Source organism: Phoca vitulina, unplaced genomic scaffold (assembly GCF_004348235.1).
Source record: "Phoca vitulina isolate PV1807 unplaced genomic scaffold, GSC_HSeal_1.0 scaffold4, whole genome shotgun sequence".
Classification (NCBI taxonomy): Eukaryota; Metazoa; Chordata; class Mammalia; order Carnivora; family Phocidae; genus Phoca; species Phoca vitulina.
Window position 1 is genome coordinate 18,705,101 of NW_022589707.1, and position 25,381 is coordinate 18,730,481.

Below are 25,381 nucleotides of genomic sequence, written 5' to 3' on the forward strand. Positions count from 1 at the left end.
CAGGAGAATACATAAAATGATCAGGACCCAAAATATTGATTTGGCGTGCAAACAAGATCAGATGAAACAAAAACAGAAGTTAAGCATTCTTTGTATTGGGGGTGAGGTTGTGGAGGTATGTTTAGTTATTTGTCCTTACTTAAAAGGGGGAGAAATAATAGGAAGAAAATGAAAGAGAAATAATCAGGTAATTCAAAGGGGTATCACCACAGAAAAGATAATCAATCTTTAAAAGAAAAATACTCCCAGTTTTTCTGAAATTCAGTTTCACAGCATTCAACCTAGAACCAATTTCCAAATATGAATCAAATTCCCAAAGGGATTTTACTGAAATAAAGTTGTTCACAGGTTTAACTCAAACTTATGACCTTTCATTATTAATCTGTGTGTGTGTGTGTGTGTGTGTGTGTGTTCAGCTTTGGTCACATTATATAAAAACAAGAAAAAATCAATTTCTCTACACATAATGCATACAGTTAAACAATGGAATTATGGAATTATAAATTCATAATAACTGCAGTGATTAGTTCTGTTGGTAATTATTTATGTGTGTTTTGTTAGATTTCAATTCATATAGAATTTTGTCTCCAAAAGCAGTTTAGCTCTTCTTAACTGCTTACCTTGTTTCAGGTTAATAGGCTTTGGAATGCATAGCTGAAGTTCTTACTTAATATTACTAACACATATATTGGAACCTGATGGCATGCTAATAAGGATAGGCTCTAGGATTCCTATTCAAAGAGCTTTATAATTGGAACAAAGTTGAAATTCAAAAAACTGTTAACAGAAATAAAGCTTGTGAAACAGGAACCGCTGCACAAAAATCTAAGACAAAAATGACTTGCTTTTGCCAGTAATCTTTGAAGCCCAAAGAGAAAAACAAAGAGACATTTGCTCCAGGAAAGAAGTTCACATACATATTTATCCAGTGGCTTAGAGATAACTAAAAAGAAAGCTCAATTTAAGAACAATATTGGAGCAACTCCAAACAGTATAGACTCCCTGCTCCTTTGTTGCAAGGGTGAGATATTTATTTTGTAGATCCTAGCAAGAATTGTGCAAGTTTGAGAACACCTTAGTGGAAAAGGCAGCAGATGAGATTGCACAATCATGGATATCTTGGACCAATTTGAATATTTTAACTGTTGCTGGGTTCCCTGTTATCATCAAGGAGTTGGTGTGTATTTCAGCTAGATCCTCTGACCTTTCCCCTGCAGTGCCTAACCTATTGACTTGGAAACTCTGCTCTTCTACTTCTAGATATTGCATATAGGCCAAATAGCTTATAGTCTTGGACAGGTTATAGATTGGTCAACTCTTTTCTAGGTCATGTATAGATTTCTTTTCCTTCTTCAGTTGCACCCAACAAACCCCTCTAACCTTCAGCTTCGCTCAACTGAGCTTTTGACTTTTTCCACTGCTTTTTTGCATGCATTGACTTGACAAAGTCCTCCTTAAACTCCAAAGGGTATTTCTTTAGCAAGAACCTGGGATTGTCTGCCTCTCATCGTACAGATAGACTCTTGGCACAAGCCCGGAGCAAAGCCATACAGAATTTGTTTACTGTCTGATTAAAACTTCAGCATACTGTCACATTTATGTAACTTATGATACCAGTTTCTGTGGAGGACAACCAGTACAGAAGACAGAACAAGCAGTGAGGCACATCTGGAAAGAGTTTCTTAAAATTATTTAATCTCAAAACAAATATGGAAACACTGTCCACAGGAGAACAAACAATACTTTACTGAATAATCATGTAAAAACAGATACAAAGACTGCCATGCTACTCTGCCATTCTATTTGATTTAGCAAAAAGGAATGATAAAATGGCACAAAGGGGAAGGGAGCATGTATATATCTAACTGCCTCATTACTAAGAGTCACCCTCCATACAGAAACATGCAAATTAAGAATACTTCCATGCCAGCAAAGGTGGTGGGAGGAAGTTTGCATTATGACTAAGTAAGTAAAGATTTTGATGAGAATGACACAAATAGTTAGAAAAAAGCATAATGACATCAGGCAACAAAAGGTGATATAAATTCCCTCACGCTGAACACATTTTCACATAGCTTCTGGAATAGCTATTAAAAAATGTAATTCTTACCATTTTCACTCAAAATTCTTTTTATGACACCCCATCTTTGCAGATGAATCCTAATTTAAACTTAAATGGAAACTCTTCATGAGCATGTCACCACCTTTCTCTCTAGCCTACTCCCCTTTCATCCAACCTCTAAGTATTATGCCCAAGTTCCAGAAACACCAAGCTTCTGCTACCTATGCTTAAATGCACCAAGCGAGCTCCTTCCCAACTCCTGGACCTCCGCTTATGCCTAGACATCTCTCCCCTCAAATTGTTCTCTTTGCCTCCCTTCATAACTCGAGTTTGATATATCACTCCCCTTCTCATGCCCCCAATGCTGGACTACATAACCATCCTTTATACTCCCCTAGCATCCTGTACTTTAACTCCATTACACTCTGTTTTGAAAATGCCTTTTCATTCCTCTACCCACCTTGAAGTGATTCATTGCTATATGTGCACAGCCTAGCACACAGCTTCCTACATACTATCAATTTAATTAATATTTTCTGACCAAGTGGGAATCAAACAGATGGTTTTTATTTTTTAAAGATTTTATTTATTTATTTGACAGAGAGAGAGTGCACAAGCAGGTGGAACGGCAGGCAGAGGGAGAGGGAGAAGCAGGCTTCCCACTGAGAAAGGAGCCCAAGGCAGGGCTTGATTCCAGGACCCTGGGATCATGACCTGAGCTGAAGGCAGACGCTTAACCGACTGAGCCACCCAGGCGCCCCTCAAACAGATGGTTTCTTGGGCCAAGTGCTGTAGAGAATTCTTAGAGTTCTTTTACAAAGAGTTAAATTTTAGGGGGGATTTCACTATATATATGAAATTGCCATATAGCTATATAATACTCGCATTTATTAATCAATGCTTCTGAAAAACTTCAGCATTTGGCTTCTGATCTTTCTTTTGGTTAATCTTAATATCTGAGTTGGTGTATGGATTAGATACTCTGTTTGTTTTCATTTGTAATGTTATGTACAATTTGATAGATTTGCTTTAGGACAAAAGAACAAAACTCAAATGTTTCATGAAACAAATATATAAATCCTTAGCAGTGGAAGTTAACACATTCAAAAAAATGTTATACACAAAATTTCCTCTTTCAAGCCCCCACCAACAAAGGCAAAATGTAAAAAAAAAAAAAAAAAGAAAGTATTTGCTCAGTGCTTGGTATGTTGCAAAAAAATTGTCATAGTCATCATAGAGAGAAAACACTGTTTCTGGAAATTGGTAGACTATTCTGCGTTTTCTCTATTGTTCCTAAGGAAGCATGTCCCTAACAAATTAGTGCAGTAGGCACTAACTTAATTGAAATTAGAAAGCAGTAAGTAAACACATTACCATGTATTAAAAAGCACACACTTATGGGATTTTTTCTTCATTCAAAAGTTCTCATTTTTTTCTGCTTGCCCTTCCAGATCTACCATCCACCTGTCTCCCTTGATTCTTCTACAAGTGTCTCCCAACAGTGGACTTCATCAGAAAAGCCAAGCGGGTTTCTTGATGAAGGCTGCAAATGTCAGTCTTCTTGGGGATGGGTAGAGGGGAGAAGGACAGAGTAAGTTAAACGGACAAACTGTAGGCTTTTGTAAATATAATTGTGAACTAACTATTCAAACTCTTAAATATAGGGTAGTTTAAGAAGAAGAAAAATAAAAAAATCTTGCAAGTATAAATGGCCATGATATTAAAATCAAAACACTGAAACATGCATGCCACAGTTTTTGGAACAACAACAACAACAAAAACATATTATGCCACAGTTTTTGGAAAAAAAAATTTGCAATTAGGGAGACATCCTCTAGGAACCCTTTTATAAACTGGAAATCTAAATCACAAGGACCTCTTTTGGACACCCACTTGTGTACCATAAAAACTTCTATCTATCATAGAATAAAATGCTTTCATTTTAATTCATCTTTTTTTCTTCTTATTATCCAAAACATTTAGAGAGGAAGAATCATGTTATATTTATTTTTTGTTGTAGCATTTTTCCATCTAACCATTCCTGGCACATGGCATGCACTTAAAAATTCCTGCTGAATGAATAAATGAAAAATTAGATGGTCTAAATAAAAATCAAAAGTTTGGGGCTAACAACAGGATTAATCTACTTTTTAGCTAGTTACTTCTGTATTCAGAAAATTTAATATCAGTATTGTGAGACAGCTGCAGGAGCAAGACAATGGAATAAATCTGTAATTCAGTATATACCCTTAAACAGAACTATCTGACCCCAATAAATTATGTCTCATGACGTAGAGGCAAATTCTGTTTTGTTATAAGCAGAGCAGTATTTCTGGGAGCAAACCTAGGTCTCAAGATGCTTATAATAATCAAATAAATGTATTTGGGAATGTTAAATGCATTCAGGACTCATGATACCCGCACATCCAGGCCATCGTCTTGGTGTGGAGAGTAAAGGACATATAGAAGCTGACCTAATTTAGTAATGGTGAAGAATAGTACTATCCCCCTGCATTCAAAAGGAACTCATGAGAACATCATCTCTCCACATTTCACATGCTTCTTCCTTTCAAATATTAGCATAAAATTTTTAAAAAATGGCATTTGTCACCATCAAGAATCAATTTGGTTTAATTTTTTCTCGCTTTTCTGGAAGAAGTCTTAGATATGATAAGTAATGGAAAGAAATAGTGTCAAAAGGTTAGTTGTTCTGCATGGTTTTTATTGTAATAGCACCCACAAATATGTATATCTAGCTTTAAAACCAGTAACTAAAGCGCATCATTTAAAATGTTTCAGTGTAGAGACAGCAATGAAAAAAAAAGAAATACAAATTACTACAAGTAGAAGTAATTCAGAACATTTTTCTTGAAGTTAGGCATATTTTAGTGGAGTACTTACTGCTCTAGGGGAAGTTTTTATTGGGAATAATACTCAAATAGATAAAAGGCAACTTAATTTTTTCCTGAATTCATCAGGATACACCTTTTGTGTCTGATAGTGTTAATAGGACAATAACATTGTCAGCAAACTACTTAATTGAAGTGATAGCCTTTACATTCGGACACAACTGATGAGCTATGGTCATTGGCCCTTCAATTCCATGTCCTCAGTCAATACAGCTTTAGGGTGAAGTGGCAGAGCGGAGGAAAACTGTGCCATTATATTAACATCTTAGCACTAATTCAAAACTGATTTCGTCTGGGGTAGAATTTGGGCACCCTTTTAGATGGCAGCTTTCTTTGATTGCCTACATATTTGTCCTAGAGTCTTTGTAAATGGAATTTCTGTTTTGTATTTTGTTTAACACTTCAGTTCCCCCATTGACTTCAGGCACATCTGAAATGGTCCCTGGAGCTCTGTCTCTTGGTAAACGGACTCTATTTCTCCTACTTTCACATGTAACAATAGAACCTTCTGATATAACTAGCTAGACCAATATCCTCTACTTATCTGTCTCCAGGTTCATCTAAGCCTTTCTTTTCCATGTTCAACTCTATGGATCACATTTTCTTAGACTCTATATTGTTATGAATAAAACCCTCACATGAGTCCAAAATTTCCTATAAATTTCTGAACACTTTGCATGACAGATTTGACTTTGCTTTTGGGTGAGGTCAACCCTTTAATCAGATTAACTTCCAATTCTTTTGTCTTCTTCACCAATGCACTTCACAGAGCCAGGCAGATCTTTTTTATAACAAAAAACAAGAACAAAAACAAAACAAAATATTTAAAATGAATTTAACAACATTTTGGACACCTGTAATTATTGTCCTTTTACATTTAACTCAAACAATAAAAATATACATTTGTTCCCCCCAGACGATGACTTCTTTGATGCAAATAACTTTGTGTATAGTCTGTGTGTTCCCTAAAACTTAGTATTGTGCTTGGCATTTAGTAGAGACTTGATAAAATAATTAATGAGTTTCTGTAATATTATCTTAATACTAAGAAAGCTACTAGCATCTATGGTAAAGCAAAAGTCTGTTTTTAATTACCTACAACTTGCATGTTACAAATTACAGCTCTTCCTCAGATTAATTCAATAATTCTGTCAATGATACTTGAAACAGAGGATCAAGAATTCAAGATAACAAACAATTTTCCTAAGGCCTGTGGCTTACACTTTTTGTTGATTATGGTGTGCTGTTTTTATTTTGTCATTGTTGATATTAATGATGTCATATCCATTAGATAAAATATATAAGGACATTAGATTTTTGATTTACTTATTTATTCTGCAAGTTGAAACACTGTAGTGCTATATTCTGTTCCTCAGCTATATCACCAACTACTTTACAACCTTGAGATCGCCACTTTTCATTCTGAGCTGAAGTTCAAGCTCACACAGATGTATAAATTTTTAAGTTTTTATAACATGCATCTGAGCTCACAAATATCATGCACAAATATAAAACTATATTTTAAAAATATAGTTTAGAATGTAACTTGCATGACTCATGATATAGATAATCAATTAGGAACAATGGATAGCCAGGTAAGATGTAAATACTTAACATTTTAACTGAATGATATAAATCTCAAGCACTAGCTAGTGGGTCACAAACTCATACATGATTTTGTAGGGTAACTAGAAAATATGAATGAGCAAACAAGGATAACTGAATCAAGATACTGAATGCTAAATGTTCTCCATTCAATAAGCAATTATTCCTTTACCACTTTACAAAGTAAATAAATGTATTTATTGATTACTATAAAGGTTTGCTTCTTAATATTGCTAAAGAATAAATTTATAATTATTAGTTATTTGTGTTTTAACTAAAATTATAATCAATAACTAATGCACAGGAGCAATGTTGAGAACTGAGACAATCTCTTGGAGCTAAAGTTAAAAGCATGAGTAGTTTTAATAATGCTATTTATAGTAACATGGGTTTTTTAAATTAACATTGATTTAGGAAATATTCCTTTAAAATAACTCCAACTTTTTAAAAAAAATTCTACATTATCTATTTCTATATTTTATTGCAGTAGGCATGATGCCAGCCTATTAAGAGCAAGCATGATTTTGTCTACTAAGAATTTGAAATTAAAGTTAGAAATAAAAATATGGAGACACATAAAAATTAAAAATCAACAAAATCCCTGAGTTAGCGTTGAATGAAAGCAGTGCCTTTACTCTAAGTATCCCACAAATCTCCCTTTGCACCTTTCTTGTAACTTTTCTTATCATTCATTTGCTACTATTTAAATTCTTTTTTTTTTTTTTTAAAGATTTTATTTATTTATTCATGAGAGACAGAGAGAGAGAGAGGCAGAGGGAGAAGCAGGCTCCCAAGGAGCAGAGAGCCCGATGCGGGACTCGATCCCAGGACCCTGGGATCATGACCTGAGCCGAAGGCAGATGCTTAACCATCTGAGCCACCCAGGCGCCCCACTACTATTTAAATTCTACTACATTTTAAGTTCCTAGAAGTTAAAACTTATGCTTGATTTATCTAGTACAGGGTAATGATCAAAGAAAACGTGTAATAGGGGCTCAGCAAATATTTGTCTGATAAGTGAGTGATTTGTAAGTAAAAGAAGTCACACCTCTAGTGGGAAATGAATGATGTAAGTCTCAGGAACCTAAGATTTGTGACAAAGATATCTGGGGATTTTCTTTCCTATTTTTGAAGGTCTGGAGGAGAAACTTTAATCCAATGTTCTTAGATTCAGTTTAAGAAAGGACCTGTGCTTGGAGGAGGACAGAAAGGTATGCGCTGAGAACAAAGAACAAAAGAACATCATGGTGATTAGGAAAAAGAAAACAAGGGTACCTCAAGGGCACCCTGGTGCAGGGCTGTAAGAAGAGCTGTAAATAGAATGAAACACTATAAACTGAACAAAACAAAACAAAACAAAAACACAAAACCCTCAAGAAAAGGACTCAAGATGGCTTTTTGTGAAATAATATTAATGACTCAGAGGTTGTGCCAGAATCTCCAAGACCACCCTCAGACTCAATGATTCACAAGAAGGACTCACAAGACTCAAAAGCTGTTACACTCAGAGTTTACTACAGGAAAAAGATACAGATTAAATCAGCAAAGGGAAGGACATCTGAGGTGAAGTCCAGGAGAAAGGAGGCACAAGCTTCTAGGTGTCCTCTCCCAGTGGAATCACAGGGACACATTTAATCTAGCATCAGTAGTATGTAACAACCTGTATGAAGTGTTGCCAACCACAGAAGCTCACCTGAGCCTCGTGTCCAGGTTTTTGTTTTGTTTTTATTGGGGTCAGTCATGCAGGAATGCAGCACCTGCATGACTAACCTCAGCTACTCAAACTCCAGCCCCCTCCCTCAGAGCAAAAACGGGTGTTCACCATAAATTACATTGTTAACATAAACTGATCAAACTGGTACAGCCTGGCCCCTACCCTCAGGCATATAAAAAGGAGCACTCACCACAGATTACATTGTTAGCATAAATTATTTGGTCAAATTGAACAACATGGGCCAAAGTCTCAGGCATACAAAAATATTTTTATAAGGCAGAATATTCCAAGGGCTCAGAGTTCATCATCTAAGAGCCAGCCAAGGGCGGGTCTTGAAGACAAGCATTTCTTGGGAATGTACGGGATTTGAGCAACCCAGACCTGCAGAACTCCATCTTTCACGCGCAGGTGTCGTAAAGAGTGCCCATAAATAGTATGAAATATCATGATATAATATTTACTATTAATAAAATAATTGATACCAGGTATTGAAATGTTCTTTAATTCTGAAGTCTGAAGCACTGGGCATGTCCTAAACTTGAAAGAAGAAAAATATAAATTTGGAAGTAATGAAGAAAAATAAAGGAGTTACATAGAAAATGTAAAATAAAGTAGTAGCAATAAGGTCAAACATACCATTAAATACAAACCACAATCAGTATTAATGTTTTACATCACTAAAATCAGAGAATCTTGGTTGGGATAAAAAATTTTTAAAAATCCAACTCTGTGCTCTATAAAGTAAATTCAATCAAGGCAAAACAACAGAGGAAGATGAAAAAAAGGGATAGAATAAGATACAATAGGTATATAAAACAGAAATCAGGGTAAGTGATTTTTAAATAAATTTGTTTAAAAATAAGCACCAATGGGAAAATATTTAATATTTGAAATGAATAAAATTCACCATGAAAACTATAACAGTGATAAGTTTATATGCCCCAAACATCAGTTTTAAAATACATACAGGGAATATTGAATGAAATGCAAAGAGAACCTAAAAATCTATGTTATTTGGAGGTGTTAATAGGTCCCCTTCAGAAAGCAATTTGAATTAGGCAAAAAGTAAGAAAAGGACCAGTGTGATAGAGATTGCTGTGTGTTCACCAAACCCCTTTTGTATTCCTCTTGGCCAAAAAACTGTACTCTATTTCATGACTTCCCCTGAGGTTTTCATGACAAGGGAACTGAGTTCTGAATGACAGAAGGTGGGTGGCCGTGAAGCGACCTACTTCCACACCTGGCTCAAACAAAACCTCCACAAATCTCCACAAACTCTCTCCCTCCATCTTCTGATCAATACTCACTGCCTCATCTTATGACTCTGTTTAAATCAGCATTTACTTAATCACCTTTACATAAATTTGTTACTTTCCTCATTTTTGTTAGTTTTCAGTTAAGAAACTACTTATTTCTACCCTGTAATTTCCCACATTTCTGAAATCTCTCTATCCCTGTTTTCTCTGCTTGCAAACAGCTCATCTCTCTTGTAACACCACGCTAGATGCATCGAAAAAAAACCCAACAAAATCAAAATGCTAACACACTGTTCACATACTTTCTCCGTTAGAGTACAAGTTCATTAAGTTGAATATGTGCCTTCCAAGAAATTACAGATGACTTTTTCCCAAATATTTACTACCGCATAACTTGACTTCCATCTTTCAATTCTCTGAAACAAGTTTGTTTCATCAATACCTACTACTGCATAAGCTGGAAAAAAATTTTAAAAAGAGAAATATGAGAAGGTCAATTTATCTTAGGAAGTAAAAGAAAAATACCATGAATAAGAAGGAGTAATCAGCTCAGTGTCACACTTAATGACCCAGCAAAAGATTCAGGAATAAGTACCATAGTGATGAATTGGCTAGATATATCCAAAAGAAGCCAGTAACTGATTTCCCATATCCCAGGAAATGAATACTATTGATCATCTATGAATTACAATAAGACAATGACAAGACACATACATTTTTAATAATGGTAACAGGTTTGGTCAATATATCCTGATTAAAGGATGACAGGATATATAATAAAAGTATATCACTTTCTGGGGAGACCCAAAAAACTCAAACAGTTAAAGCCTATGGAAAAGGAAATACACTTAGAAATAAAATGTCATTGGTTTGTCAATTGAAGTTTATCTACCAAAGGGAAGCTTAGGCTGATGTTCAGTTGTTTAGTTTTCAACCACCTTTATGTAAATGGTCAAACCTGTATTATTTTGAGAAGCAATCAGTTGAAAACTAAGATACTGTGAATTTATGTGGGCTAAGAAGATAATCTTTTACTTTTAGGTCTGGTAAACTAACTGCAGACACTATAAGATAGCAAAGTGGTGCATTAAAACATTAGGAACATATAAAAGTGGGGATAACAAAAATCCTAAGATAAGCATCACTTAGAATTACACAAATATTAATTGACTTTATTGATCTATTTATGTTGATATGTTTAAAATAACTTAATAAGTTACATAATGTTTTTATTTATGTATGTTTTGTGTTCTGTATAAGAAACCTGAGTTTTTAAAAATCAGTTATGAGATAAAATTGCAGTGCAAATTTTAGGGAATATGATTAAGATACTGAAATGATAAATCTTTAAGAAAAATTGAGTTTCATAACTTTAATTATTACACATACACATTTAATACATGTTTATTTAACATAAAATTTGTGGGTGTTTCTCTCTGTGCATCCCTTGAAGAATCTATCAACCCTTTATATATTGAAGAATATGACTTCGCATCAAGCCAGAAGTAAATCAGCAAGGGCAGAAATCATGCTGGCCACACTAATCATATACAATATAAGTAAAACATAAGAAACAATAGACCAAGCAGTTTTATCTACTTGAAAACTAAGTAGCTAGATAAATGTTCAACATAGAAAAATCAAAAGGTTTCCTGCATTCTAAAAATAATCAACAACAAAATGAAATAGAAGAGGTAACTTCCATGTCGTTGAAGACAATGTGGCTACTTGCTTCCAAAAACAATTAAAAATGCAACTGTACAAAAACCATGCCTTCAGCAACTTTGAAGTCAGAGAATGTTGGAACTTCAAAATAACTTTAAGTAAATAAAGAGAAATCACTGAATCCCTTCAAACCAAACAGAAAGCTGGATGGTAATTATTTATATGAATGTTCCCCTCATCTCAAAAGCACAGTCACTACTTCCTGTCACCAAGAGATACCATTTCAGAGTTGATGATTTAAACACTCATTTATGATATGAAATTATGCTTTATTTTTACTATTTCGTGTTTCATCTTTTTCCTAATTCAAGATCTGGAATCAGCAGACTGCTGATTCACATGCTTCTGTAATGCATGCTGCATCCTGACAGCCTCTAGCACAAAATTCAACATAAATATTTGCTTTCAAATGGCCAAGTCTGGAGTTTTTATATATTGATCTTTCTAAACATGGATCACTTTTAGGGCTAGTAATGGTAAACAGCTGATTCATCACAATCTGATAGCAACACAGTTGTCAACAAAAGCTTTGATTCTCTAGTACCCACCTTCTGACCAAGGAAGTCTAAAATTTCCTCAAAAATATAAATATTGTTTATTTGAAAGATTAAAGATATATTTTAACCCAAGTTAAAATATTTTGCTGCTTCCAAATCCACACAAATAAGACAAGATCTTCTTTTATATATTTTGAATTGCTTATTACATTTTACTGACATTAATGATAATGGGTTAGAATATCAAATAAAACTATAGACACAGGCCGGTATTCTTACCACTTCTGATCAGTGAGGTTTCTGCTTTAGCTTATACATTAGGCTCTCCACCACTAAGACTTTGCCCCCATTTCCACCTCATGCCCAGAGTCTAGCACGGCCATTTCCATACCATTATCAGATCCTCAACCAGGCATTTGACTACACGAGTCTCTCTGTTTCATACTTGAAGGAAACTGATGACCAGGATCTTTGCCAGAATGGCAAGACAGCAAGCATCTGACAGCTGGTGCCCTGATTCCTACAAACCTATATCCACTAAGAGATGGTTGGAAGTAGCTGTATCAAAACATAATGCTATCTGTGACAGTATGGACGGACTCAGATGACATCATGCTAAGTGAAATGAGCCAGCCATAGAAGAATAAATACTGCATGATTCCCATTTTATTAGGTATCTAAAATAGTCAAGCTTATAGGAATAGAGAGTAGAATGGTGGTTCCTAGAGGCTGGGAGAAAAATAGGAAGTTTCTCTTCAACTATATAGAGTTTCAAATACACAAGATGAGTAAATTCTAGAGATCTGCTGTACAACATTGTACCTACAGTTAAAATATTGTATTGTGCAATTGAAAATTTGTTAAGAGGGCAGATCTCATGTCAAGTGTTCTTACCATAATAATAATAATAATAATAATAATAATAATAATATCTAATGAAAACAGAAACCCTATGAGCTTCGTCTCCTTCATCACAGCCTAGTAAGTAAAGCCCCTTGCTTATTCTTCCTCAGAAGTTTCTCACCATGTGGACTGCAATACCTCTTCTTCCAAACATAATCTCCTTGTGTTCCCTAGCTCCTTACCTTCTCAAAACTAGCAGCTTTGCCTTCTGGAACTCTGGTTGGTAATACAGAGATTCTTTATGTTCTAATATTTCCCCCTAAACAGTCTTTCTACCTACAAATGAATTTGAAAACTAGCACCCCCGCAACCCCTTGCCTGATGTTTGTCAGGTCCTCCGAGATGCAGACACAAAGGAGTAGGCATGTGAAGATTTTATTTGGGGAAAGGCCTACGTGAAAGGAAATAGGAAAAGAGCTGGTGAAGGCTGAGAGAACCGGTCAGACAGTGCTGCAATATGATCTTTAGTGAAGAAGAGATGGAGAGAAGGTAGGGTGGGAGTTTTACCTTTTAAGAAATGTTCAACAAAGTCATCAAGGACTCCTTAAGCCCAAGTTTGCCCCTGTCTCCCAGAAATGGTCTACTTTAGTATTTCTGAGACACTCGTGTTGGTGAGATGAAGCTTTTAGGAAGTATGGCCTTGATGTAAAAGCTGTAATGGACTTGAAAGCTCAGTAGCTGGGGCTCTTTGTCAGTTATGATCCAGGTAGTAGGAGGTGTTAAGACTTGCATTCTCGTGGGTGCCACGCTCGATTCTGCCTTACCAGTCAGCCATCACCGTCTTTCTCTGTTCATCTTCAGGCCCACATTCCTTGAACAAGTTTCTCCATTCTCTAATTCTTTACCTCATACCAGCACCTCAGCCTTCCTCACCCTGGCTTCTACTTAACCACGTCACAGAAAATGTTCTCATGAAATTCACTGATACATCTTTGTGATTAAGCCAATGGACACTTTTCAAAAGGCTGAATGCAATCTTGTTTTGAGAAATTTTTTTCTTCATTTTCATTTCTTTGCTTGTTTTTGACCTTTAAATCTTGTGATCCTTTTTGTTTATATCTACTTCTCACTCAACTTCATAATGGGTATGTCTCAGATGGTCATCATCTCATCCTCCCCATCTCTGGGTTGACTTATAATCCATATACCAATTAAATCTGAATTTAAATCTCAGGCCCACCTCTTGCTGAGCTTCAGACCCAGATTTCCAAATGTACTTGGTTACCCGTATATATATATGGGTATATATATATTATATATATATAATTTCAAATGCAAATACAAAATGAGTCATTTCTTACCAAACTTCCTCCTGTCTAAATCTATAATAATCATGCTAGCATCTTCCCAATTGCCCAAGTTGGAAACCTGAACACCCATATGGTCTCTTTACCCCCATAACTGCTGTCCATATCCAATATAGTGAGCACTGTTAAACCTAAGAATTGTTCCCCACTGCCACACCCCTATTTTAAGATACCATCATATTTACCATGAATTATTATAAAAGTAGTCTTACTTTATTCCCATCTTTATCCTTAAATATGTTAATACATAAAAGACTATAGCTAACTATTATATTGCTTTAAATTTATAACATGTTAACATTTTTCATGTTGTATCATATCCAATGTACAAAATAAGCAGATGAAATAACAGGAGAATAAGATTTGAAAAATAAATATTCTAGCTCAAATGTTACCACTGACTAGCTATACAACTGGGACTCTGATTTCAGTTTCATTTTTCTTAAAGGAAAATGGACTGGATTAGATCAATACAGTCCAAATAGTGGGTCATACGCAAAACTAATTATGTGCATGTATATGTTCATAAGGGGCACTAAAAAACATTGCTACTATTAATTTGCGAGTCTCTGCTATTTTGCTATTTTCAGAAAGGACTTATCATTACAAAAAGTGGTATAGTCTTCCAACCAGATTATCTTACACTCTCTGTAGTCCTTCCTTGTAAATTCATGGTCTTCAATGTAATATAACATTTAATCAACCCAAACATGCTCTGAAGATGCTGAGCTTCCAGGTCTTAGAACCCTATTATGGGGGATTTGTACTGTCTAGTTCTATTGGGAGAGAAAAACACTGTCATTGTTTTATCATTTAGTGATAGCTGAAGAACCTAGACTACGGGTATACAACAGATCCTGAACATTTTTCTTGTTGCTGTTGTTGTCATACTTAAAACATTTTCCTTCTGTATTTATTTCTAAGATTATTAAATGTTTACACTAACATCACAGAATTGAGTCTCAGGTTTTAAGTAACCCAATAGACATCCAGGAAATTATAAGGGCTAAAACTCATAATTTTTGCTGATGTTTCAGAAGAGAGGTGATTAGAAGACCTAAAAAAAAAAAAAAAAGAAAGAAAAGAAATATTGCTCTGGCTGTTGAGGCCAGTTGCCAACTCACTGATTACATCTGGGACATTAAGAATGTTCCAATAATTATTATTTTTTTCATATTATTCCTTATAATGGATTATAGTCTTTTAAAATATCAAAGGGGGAAAAATACAGAAGGGCTAACAAATAATCACTGGTGATCGAACTCTGTTTAAATTCTCCCTCTTCTCTTTTAAATATCACAGAAAAAAATACTCAGTAAGGTAGTGAGATTCCTAACAGATTAATCTTAAAGGAACCACACTGGCACTTTATTTACTTATTTTTATTTATTTATTTTTTAAGATTTTATTTATTTATTTGACAGAGAGAGAGACAGCGAGAGATGGAATACAAGCAGGGGGAGTGGGAGAGGGAGAAGCAGGCCTCCCGTGGAGCAGGGAGCCCGTTGCAGGGCTCGATCCCAGGACCCTGGGATTAGGACCTGAGCCAAAGGCAGACGCTTAACAACTGAGCCACCCAGGCGCCCCTACACTGGCACTTTATACTACTTCCTTAAGCAGTAAGAGATTAGGACTATATACCAGTGTGATTAAGTGAGGGGTTTTAAAATTAAGGAATAAAATCCTATTCATAATCAAATTCTCTAATGGTGACTACTTTATATAGCTTTCTGACCACTATTGTTTGATATGGAAACAATGATAGTGTAGGAAAATTTGTTTCAATATTCAACGCTCATCCTATAATATGTCATGGACATTTGTTTACATCATTTGTGACATGACCTGCAATGTCATGTCATGTCAAATGTTTTGACAGGAGGGCACAGGAGTTGTAGGAAAACAGGCACAAAGGGAAATGCCACATGTTTTTGTATATCAACCTAAGAATTATTACTATAAAGAGTATCCTGAAAACTGCGTCTCTTTTCATTTATGAAATATTTTATCCTAGTGCCAGTGTAATTCCAGAAGTGACTTGGGGACACATTTCATTCATGATTTATTGCATTTTACAACACATGTAACCCTTCATTTACACTGAATAAAAGAACTAAATGGATTAGGACTTTCCTATTAATAATATTAGTCATGTCAAAAGACTTTTCCTCCTCAAAATCCTGTTCTAGGTTTATAAAAGCATTTGTATTATCGGGTCTGTGTTTATATACTAACATTTACCTTTTGAGGGAAGGATAACAATACAACATTTTTCTGTATTATGGAAAAAGAATATATGAATTCAGAAATGTTCAACTGTTCAAATTCAGAATTTGACTTTCATCACCTAATGTACATGACCCTTTACCTATCATTTAATATCACTGAGTAGCAGTATGCTCATATGTAGAATGGGAGTGAAAATGCACAACTCAAAGGATTTGTGTACACATTAAGTGAGGACCTGGCCTACCCAAGAGCTAGACACATGCTAAGTACACAATGATGAAACTAAATTAACAAAATCCTATTGTTTCTGCTTCCACTCTAACTTTTCATCTTTCTTCTGTAAAGTACCAAATGTCTCTCTATCCAAACATAACACATATTTTTTGTGATTTAGAATCAGCAAATATGTACACACTATACACAAGTATTAGAGATTGAAAGCAACTGACACAGTTTGTTGAAGCAGTATCTGCATATCTATAAAAGGGTATTTTTTATATTACTTTATTTCTTCAAAGCAAGGAATAGGGCACTGTTTTTCCATGTGTTTCTCCAAAATATTTTAATTCTTCCGTGGTCCTTTGGTTTTCCCTTTTGGTTTCCTTTGTAATCATCTGGCTCGCTCCTCTTCAGCAGAGGCCACCAGAGACTGAATTAGACGGTTTCATCTTGGAGGGGATTCACACTCAATTTTTAATAGATGCCTGCTCATTTCTTGCTAGAGTGGCAGGGGTCTAGGCTATTATAATAACCAAGAGCAGTGACTGCATAGAATGATCTGTTTTTGCTGCCCATAGAAATTAGATTTTTCTCTCATTTTCTGTATCATTTTATAAATTTTATTTGCCACTCTTAAGTCTGCATGAAATAATGCCATGCATAACCAAAACACAATAGCACAATTTGTGTTTTCAAGTATGCATCACAGAACAGAGCTATCTTCTGCAGGCATCTTTGAATTCCACATCAAGGAGTCTTCCTTGTCAGGAATCTTCATTAGTAAATATCATTCCACTGCAACCTAAATTGTTTCACAGTTGGCATAGACACTGAATCTCTATTGTGTGTCAATGAAAAAAAGCACTAGTAATTCAGAAATCAGTGGCAGCATGACATATAGTAACAGCTTTCTGTGCTGCTGGTGTCTATAAGAGAGTCTGTTATATGGGCCAAACTCAGAATTGTTCTTAATGTTTACAATGATGTAATAAAATGACTTCTGGAGAAAGGGGCAACTGAAAGAACTATCGGAGAAGAAAATGATGAAATAAGTGTCTCGTTTCTCTCTGGATGGAATCTGTCTCCTCCAAGACACTTTTCCCTCCCACAGACATATATTACTGTCAGTTCATAAAAACCTTAGCCTCCAGAGCCTTATGTCAATACAGATAATAAACTATACAAAAAAAATTTGTGTACTTCCATTTGATAGCAACAAGAAATTAGGGAATAAAATTTATTTCAAATAAAAATATACTATTGAAAACCCATAAATTTTGTAGAAAGGAAAGAGTGAAAATCGTGTACATCTCTACTTAGATAAACTGTATTACGTTACTGAGCAAAACTTAAGGTCTAAATAGCTCATGTTTATGCATTGAAGACTCAACTGTGTAAAGATATCAATTCCTTTCAAATTGATTTATAGATTAATATAATCTCAACCTCAATTTTAAATTTTATAAAAGAAATTGAAAAGTTGGAGGTTTTTTTTAAAGAAATTGACAAGTCAAATCTAAAATTCCTATGCAAATGAAATGGGCCAACACTACACAGTAAGATATTGAAGAAAAAGAAAAAAACTAGAGAACTTTTCCAGATATCAAAATGTCTTACAAAATTTTAGTTATGTCATTTTAGTAAAGTCACAAGGCTGTAAAAACAGTTATAACCAACATGGAGTTAAGAAACACACCTACACATACATGAAGTACACAAGATTTCTGCTAAAGTTGGTCCTGTAGAGCAGCAAGAGAATGACAGTCATTTCAATAAATTAAACTAACTTAAATAGCCATTAAAAAAATAATATTGAGCCTCTCCTTCCAAAATCCACAAATATACCAATTCCAGGTATGGATTTATATGTGACAGATAAAACAGTAAAGATTATGGAAGATAACATAAGCAAATATCTTCATAATCACTAGGTAGTAAAAGTTTTTTTTTAATTTAAATTCAATTAATTAACATATAATGTATTATTTGTTTCAGGGATACAGGTCTGTGATTCATCAGTCTTATATAATACCCAGTGCTCATTACAACTCATACCCTTCCCAGTGGCCATCATCCAGTTACCCCATCCCTCCATCCCTCTCCCCTCCAGTAACCCTCAGTTTGTTTCCTATGATTAAGAGTCTCTTATGGTTTGTCTCCCTCTCTGGTTTTGTCTTGTTTCATTTATTCCTCTCTTCCCCTATGATCCTGTTTTGTTTCTTAAATTCCATTTATCAGTGAGATCATATGATAATTATCTTTCTCTGATTGACTTATTTCATTTAGCATAATTCCCTCTAGTTCCATCCACGTCTTTGCAAATGACAAGGTTTCATTTTTTTGATGGCTGTGTAATATTCCATTCTTTATTCATTCATCTGTCGATGGACATGTGGGCTCTTTCCATAGTTTGGTTATTGTGGACATTGCTTCTATAGACATTCGGGTGCACATGACCCTTTGGATCACTACATTTATATCTTTGGGGCAAATACACAGTAGAGCAATTGCTGAGTTGTAGGGTAGCTCTATTTTTATTTTTTATTTATTTTTATTTTTATTTTTAAAGATTTTATTTATTTATTTGAGAGAGAGAGAATGAGAGACAGAGAGCATGAGAGGGAGGAGGGTCAGAGGGAGAAGCAGACTCCCTGCCGAGCAGGGAGCCCGATGCGGGACTCGATCCCGGGACTCCAGGATCATGACCTGAGCCGAAGGCAGTTGCTTAACCAACTGAGCTACCCAGGCGCCCAGGGTAGCTCTATTTTTAATGAGGAACCTCCATACTGTTTTCCAGAGTGGCTGCACTGGCTTGCATTCCTACCAACAGTATAGGAGGGTTCCCTTTTCTGTGCATCCTCGCCAACATCTATTGTTTCCTGACTTGTTAATTTTAGCCACTGTGACTGGTATGAGGTGGTACCTCATTGTGGTTTTGATTTGTATTTCCCTGATGCCGAGTGATGTTGAGTACTTTTTCATTTGTCTGTTGGCCATTTGGATGTCTTCTTTGCAGAAATGTCTGTTTATGTCTTCTGCCCATTTCTTGATTGGATTATTTGTTCTTTGGGGGTTGAGTTTGATAAGTTCTTTTTTTTTTTTTAAGATTTTATTTATTTATTTGACAGAGAGAGACATAGCGAGAGAGGGAACACAAGCAGGGGGAGTGGAAGAGGGAGAAGCAGGCTTCCCAATGAACAGAGAGCCCAACGCAGGGCTTGATCCCAGGACCCTGGCATCACGACCTTAGCTAAAGGCAGATGCCCAATGACTGAGCCACCCAGGCGCCCCAGTAAGTTCTTTATAGATCTTGGATACCAGCCCTTTATCTGATATGTCATTTGCAAATATCTTCTCTCATTCTGCAGATTGCCATTTAGTTTTATTGACTATTTCCTTTGCTGTGCAGAAGCTTTTTATCTTGATGAAGTCCCAATAGTTCATTTTTGCCTTTGTTTCTCTTGCCTTTGGTGATGTGTCTAGCAAGAAGTTCCTACGGCTGAGGTCACAGAGGCTGCTGCCTGTGTTCTCCTCTAGGATTTTGATGGATTCCTGTCTCACATTGAGGTCTTTCAACCATTTTGAGTCTATTTTTGTGTATGGTGTAAGAGAATGGTCCAGTTTCATTCCTCTGCATGTGGCTGTCCAATTTTACCAACACCGTTTGTTGAAGAAACTGTCTTTTTTCCATTGGAAATTCTTTCCTGCTTCATCAAAGATTAGTTGACCATGGGGTTGAGGATCCATTTCTGGGTTCTCTATTCTATTTCACTGATCTTTGTGTCTGTTTTTGTGCCAGTACCATACTGTCTTGATTATTACAGCTTTGTAATAGAGCTTGAGGTCCAGAACTGATGCCACCAGCTTTGGTTTTCTTTTTCAACATTCCTTTGGCTATTCAGGGTCTTTTCTGATTCCATACAAGTTTTAGGATTATTTGTTCCAGTTTTGTGAAAAAAAGTTGATGGTATTTTGATAGGGATTGCACTGAATGTGTAGATTGCTCTAGATAGCATAGACATTTTCACAATATTTGTTCTTCCAATCCATGAGCATGGAATGTTTTTCCATTTCTTTGTGTCTTCCTCAATTTCTTTCATGAGTATTCTATAGTTTTCTGAGTACAGATCTTTTGCCTCTTTGGTTAGGTTTATTCCTAGGTATCTTATGGTTTTGGGTGCAATTGTAAATGGGACTGACTCCTTAATTACTCTTTCTTCTGTCTCATTGTTGGTGTATAGAAATTCAACTGATTTCTGTGCATTGATTTTATATCCTACCACTCTACTGAATTCCTGTATGTGTTCTAGCAATTTTGGGGTGGAGTCTTTTGGGTTATTTCCTTTTGTCAACTGATTGCTGAGGCTAGGACTTTTAGTACTATGCAGTTGTGATAGTGGACATCCTTGCCATGTTCCTGACCTTAGGGGAAAAGCTCTCAGTTTTTCCTCATTGAGAATGTAATTCGCTGTGGGCTTCTCATAAATGGCTTTTATGATATTGAGGTATGTACCCTCTATCCCTACAGTGTGAAGGGTTTTAATCAAGAAAAGATGCTGTACTTTGTCAAATGCTATTTCTGAGTCTATTGAGATCATATGGTTCTTGTCCTTTATTTATGTAGTATATCACACTGATTGATTTGTGGATGTTGAAGCAACCTTGCAACCCAGGAATGAATCCCACCTGGTCATGGTGAATAATCCTTTTAATGTATTGTTGGATCCTATTGGCTAGTATTTTGGTGAGAATTTTTGTATCCATGTTCATCAGGGATATTGGTCTGTAATTCTCCTTTTTGGGAGGTCTTTGTTTGGTTTTGGGACCGAGGTAATGCTGGCCTCATAGAAAGAGTTTGGAAGTTTTCTCTCCAATTCCATTTTTTGAAACCACTTCAGAAGAACAGGTATTAATTCTTCTTTAAATGTTTGGTAGAATTTCCCTGGGAAGCCATCTGGCCCTGGACTCTTGTTTGTCGGGAGATTTTTGATTACTGTTTCAATTTCCTTGCTGGTCTGGGTCTGTAGTAAAAGCTTTGAAACCAAGGATCCTAAATATTTGGGACATGGGCCTAATTAAATTTAAGAACTTTATTTCTTCAAAGATACCATTAAGAGTTAAAAGGCAAGCCACAGATTAGAGAAGATATCTGCAATCAAATGATTGACAAAAAGCTTGTATGCAGAATATATAGAAATGCCTACAGAACAAAAAGAAAAAAAGCTGCCATTACAAATGAGTAAGACATACATATAGCTAACAAAGTACTTCACAAAAGAAGATATTCAAATGGCCAAGACAATTATGAAATGTCTCTAGATCTCAGCCATATGAAGATATAAAGTACAACCTCAATGAGGTAACATCACACATCTCTAGAATAGCTAAATTAAAAAAAAAACTAATTGTTATATTATTCCATGTTTATGTGATGTTTATAAACAGGAAAGCTTATTCACAGAATACGAAATTACTTCAAGGAAGGGAGGGTGGATTATGACTGGGATGGTGAAAGAGTGGGGTTTTTGTAGGCAGAGGTAGGGTTTTTTTGTTTTGTTTTACCTAACCTGGGTGGTGGTTACACTTCCATGTTCACTTTGTAAAAATCATTGGGCTGAACACTCATAATGCATGCAGTTTTCTGTATGTATGTTATACTTTAATTAAAATGTTTATTTTAAAAATTGAGAGAATAAAAAGGTGAGGAATGACAGTGAATTTAGAAAGTTTTTTTTTTTTTAACTTTTTTTTTTTTTTAAAGAGAGAGAGAGCGAGTTCAGGAGCTGTGGGAGGGGCAGAAGGAGACAGAGAATATTAAGCAGGCTCTATGCCCAGTGAGGAGCCTGAGAAGGGGCTGGATCTCATGACCCCAAGATCATTACCTGAGCGGAAATCAAGAGTCTGATGCTCAACCGACTGAGCCACCCAGGCACCACTTTTTTTCTTTTTTTTTAAACCACTTTATTGAAGTACAATTGACATACAAAGAGCTGTGTATTTAATGTATACAACTCAATGGGATTGGAGGGAAGTATACAACCTTGAAACCACCATAATCTATGCCATAAATATATACATCACCTCCAAAAGTTTCTTCCTTCCTTCTTTATCTACTATTAATTTTTCTCTAAAAAATTTGTTAAAGGACATAGAAAAATGGAATAGTCTAAACAAGGCTAATTTTTAGAAAAGTGTCTTTTTTTTTTTTTTAAGATTTTATTTATTTGACAGAGACACAGCGAGAGAGGGAACACAAGCAGGGGAAGTGGGAGAGGGAGAAGCAGGCTTCCCGCCGAGCGGGGAGCCTGATGCAGGGCTCGATCCCAGGACCCTGAGATCATGACCTGAGCCGAAGGCAGACACTTAATGACTGAGCCACCCAGGGGCCCCAGAAAAGTGTCTTTTTAATATAAGCAAAATAATAACATGGTCACATACTGATGGAAATGAAATATATATTATGGGAAAAAAATGATGAAAGAAGGAGAAATACTGAAATGCCCCTGACCTGAGGGAATAAGGAAATGGGGTGTGGGGCAAGTAGAGGGCTTGGTTTCAGGCCAGAATGAGGGTATTTAGCAGAGTGAGTTCACACTAGATCTTTCACGCTCAAAGCTCTCTAAACCTTTTGTCCTGTAACTATAAAACTTCAATGCATACCATTCTCCTGAGCAAAGGGTGTTCTTGAGTTTACTACCTGGTTTGTAACATACTACTTTCCCTTGGAGGTCTTAACTTAGACTTTTTCATGTTTTAAGGTCCTATCTCTTAATTCTTTTATATGATCCAACCACATTTCTATTGTGCTATTTCAAGACAATAGAGTCCTAACCTTTTCACCCTCCTCACTCAGCAATCATCTCCTTTGCATTTCTGCTATGCTTTTCCTGATTTTCTTTTATTGCCTCCACATACTTTCCAGATCTATTCTGTGTACTTTGATTGATAAGGTCTAAACAGAATGCCAGGTGCAGCTTTATCTTGATATTGTGCAAAGTTAAAAGAAAAAAAAAAAACATTGTGCCTATTGGTGGTCAATATCTGTGGCTATCTTTTTTTCTTTCTAAATACAGTAGCACATTGAACTGGGTATTTTCAAGCTATTTACCTTTTGCCAGGCCATAAAAAAATGGGTTATAAAAGATTATGCAGTCTATATATTACAAACATAGAAATATTATTTTCCTAAAAATATTACCTGATTATGGGGCACCTGGGTGGCTCAGATGGTTAAGCATCAGCCTTCGGCTCAGGTCATGATCCCAGGGTCCTGGGATTGAGCCCCATATCGGGCTCCTGACCCAGCGGGGAGCCTGCTTCTCCCTCTCCCTCTGCCTCTCCCCGTGGCTCATGCTCTCTCTCTCTGTGTCTCAACTGAATAAAATCTTTAAAAAAAATTTAAAAAAAAATGACCTGATTATATTGGTCAATATTGTGTTCATCCTCATTCCCCTCATGTGCTTAAAAAGATTTATAGATCATTATTCAATAAATAATAAGTTTCCATGATGTAGGACAGAGTTTTCAAAACTTGGCTAATCAACTGAAACTGTGAGTGTATCAGACGTACAGGTTCCTGAGTCTTAGTCAGAACTACTGGAAACAATCTTCAGAGATCGAGGATCTATACTTTAACAAATGCTTCATATGGTTTTAATTACTAGCTATGCTTTGAAAACACTGGATTTTGGAGAAGACTGTAATCCCGAAGGTCAGTAGAGATTCATGTTTCCTTGGTTTCTATGAATGTTGGAAAATTCTGTGATGAAAAACAAAATCTAAATTATAAATATTAATACTTACCTTTAGGTAGGTATTTTGAAACATTGAATAACTATGAACTCAGCTTCAGACCCAAAGTCTGCAAAATTTTTGCATCTCATTCTCCTCATAAAATATCTCTCCTCCATTAGATTCCAGAGTACCTCTCTTGTTTCTCCTTCCTCCCTTATACGCAGATTTCTAACTTTTTCTTCTAAGTATTGCCTAAGAAATCCTTTCTCCTCTGCATATCCTTTCATTTTGCACTGCTGAGGTTTCTCTCAGTAAAGCTTGAATTTCCTTACCTACGGTATGTATTATTAGTTGCCTACCAAGTATTTATCCTTTTATTCCTAACAGAATCTGATTTTGTTCGGGTTAACGGTTTCTCTTACTTAACTCAGGCAAAACCAACCCCCCCATCCCTAGATTTGTGGTTATTTCATTATTAAGTGACTCCACACATGGCAAACTGCTGCCAACTCTGTTGGCTCAGTAGTGAGCATGTGAACTAACATGGCTCATTACAATTGAATCGAAGAACTTCCATTCTGTTCTTTGGGATGGCATTTTTCTCCTTTGCTCCTGCTCTTTCTATCCCAGATTTGAATAAGGACATCTGATGCCTCAGCTGAGGCCAGTATATGAGGAAGAGAGCCAGCTGAGTCTAAAACAACCTCTTGAGGGAGAACTGAGGCAAGACAATCATAGCAAAATGGAATTCGAGGTCTGATGTACCAGATCTGTAGCATCACTTTCTGGCTTATCATGCAAGACAAATTTCCTTGTCACTTAACTGGTTTGAGTTTAGTCTCCACAGACATTTTTAAAACGAACTTACTTCTCAAAGGACTTCAGTAAGTCAGTAAAATTATTTAATTCCTGTCTTCTGCACAGAACTTGTTCCTGATCACCAGATATGTGTAGTACTCTTAATTTATTAACATGTATACTAGAATATTTAATATTTTCTTCCTTGTCAACTTATCAAAAATCAAATTTATCACCTTTAATCCCACAGCATCTTTAATGCTGTGGGATTAAGCAAACACACATAGGAGACTCTCAGAACCACTTTTACCGTTTCCAGATTCTGTAATATCTCAAGACCATTATCATCATCCAGCTACTCATTAAAATGGTGTTCTTAACTATAGGAAACAAACCAAAGGTTGCTGGAGGGGAGGTGGGGGG